This window comes from Hibiscus syriacus, unplaced genomic scaffold (genome assembly GCF_006381635.1).
Source record: "Hibiscus syriacus cultivar Baekdansim isolate YM2019G1 unplaced genomic scaffold, ASM638163v2 tig00113279_pilon, whole genome shotgun sequence".
NCBI lineage: Eukaryota > Viridiplantae > Streptophyta > Magnoliopsida > Malvales > Malvaceae > Hibiscus > Hibiscus syriacus.
Window position 1 is genome coordinate 829,020 of NW_024063450.1, and position 2,257 is coordinate 831,276.

Here is a 2,257-nt window from a genome sequence, read left to right on the forward strand (position 1 = left end):
GTCGGTGAATATCGATGAAGATCTATCTCGGAGAATTAAACTGTCAATGTCACTATGAATTTATACCACTTACAATGTTGGGTAAGGGCCATACCCTAACTATATATATGTGTGTGTATTGTATATATCACAATAGCAATAGAATATATTATGTGCCTTTTCTTTTTCGAAAAATCATTTTAAATATTTTCATGTTAAACCTATACAATACATGATTCATATTAATTTGCTATTTTATATATTAATAATTATATAAAAATAAACAAAAAATTATGATCGAATCAATCAAATTAAGATACATCATAAAATGATTTTCGTTAAAACATATATAGGAGTGAAATTTATGACAAGGCTAACCCAATGACCATTTCCAAGCCTTAAAAAGACTGATCAATTCAACAATAAATTTAGAACATCAAAAGTAGGTGATTCAATGGAAATGGCGATGAGGCATTGCCAAACACACCTACCTGTACTGTATAGCTTTTGTTTGTGTAGGCCATGTTTTTCACCTTTGACAACAATCCCTAACCCTATATATAACTGGCTCCTACCCCTTTGATTCATATTCCAAGACAAAGTCTCCATTAATAAACAACTAGCTTACTTACTGTATTATTATCATTCTCCTTTTTGATAGCTAGCTGGTCCCATGGCGAGCTCACTTGTTTTTGTTTCATGGATGGTTTTAGGCCTTGCAATGGCTACTTCAACTACTCAAGTTAATTCCGCCAGGGCATTTTTTGTATTTGGTGATTCACTTGTTGACAATGGCAACAACAATTTCCTAGCTACCACTGCTCGAGCTGATTCGCCGCCTTACGGCATTGATACCCCTAACCGTCGTCCCACCGGTCGCTTCTCGAATGGCAAAAACATCCCTGATTTCATCAGTTGGGACTTCCATTCTTTTTCCTTTTGTTTTTCTCTTTATATTCCATGTTCACTCAACTGAGACTGTGTATATGTGTATGTATATATATCAGGTGAAGCACTTGGTTCAGAGCCAACATTGCCATACTTGAGTCCAGAGCTCAGGGGAGATAGACTACTTGTTGGGGCCAACTTTGCTTCAGCTGGCATTGGAATCCTCAATGACACTGGTGTCCAATTTGTAAACCCTGGAAATATCTTCCTCAATCTCCTCAAATTCCATGTTTTTTTTAAAAAAAAATTCAAGCCTATTTTGACCATTTTTCTTCTGAAAATGATGCATTGACAGATAAACATTATCAGAATGTACAAGCAATTGAAATACTTTTGAACATCAGGCCCGGTTGACTGACCTCGTCGGGTACAATCAAGCGAGACAGATTGTAAACAATGCACTCGTACTCATCACTGTCGGTGGCAACGATTTCGTGAATAACTACTACTTGATTCCATTCTCTCCGAGATCTCGCCAATTCAGTCTACCGGATTACGTTCGATACCTCATCTCCGAGTACAAGAAACTTCTAATGGTAATTTTTCTTGGCATTGTGCCACATTAACATGAATGTTACCTGGAGTAAGCTTACAAACTATATTGCAGAGGTTATATGATCTAGGAGCTCGGAAGGTTCTGGTGACCGGGACCGGACCCATGGGTTGTGTTCCGGCAGAATTAGCCATGAGGAGTCCGAGCGGTCAGTGTGACACCGAATTGCAACGAGCTGCGGCCTTGTACAATCCACAACTGGTTAACATGATAAATGAACTCAATAGCCAGCATGGTTCAAATATTTTCATTGCTGCTAATACACAACAGCAAACCACTGATTTTAATGACCCTGCCTATGGTAAGCAAATAGTAAATTAATTCAAATTAAAAAAAATCATGAATTTGCATAAAAGGGAATATTAACAATTAGGAGTAATGAATGAGGCCATAATAGCAAGATGGGGATAAGGATGAACAACAAAAATGTGACATTTTGTTGACCTATTAAAAAAAGAACCCAAATTTATTTATTACAACAACCTACCCCCTTTGAATAACTATTAAATTATGATGAAAGCTACCAAAGATATTATGGATTTTGCCCCCTCTCCCCCCCCCCCTCAAAAAAGGCAACTAGACACTTCAAAATCCATTATTTCTTAATACCCATTTTAGTATATGGATTTTACTTGCTTCCTTTTGCAGGATTTACCACATCAAAGGTAGCTTGTTGTGGCCAAGGACCATACAATGGCTTGGGACTATGTACTGTGGTATCGAATCTTTGCCCGAACCGAGACGAATATGCTTTCTGGGATCCGTTCCATCCGTCGG

At 37.7% G+C, this 2,257-nt stretch overlaps 1 pseudogene; it reads left to right on the top strand.

Moving 5' to 3' along the window:
- The first annotated feature begins 562 nt into the window (after positions 1-562).
- Positions 563-1,801, top strand: LOC120186113 (annotated as a pseudogene).
- The last annotated feature ends 456 nt before the right edge of the window (positions 1,802-2,257 follow it).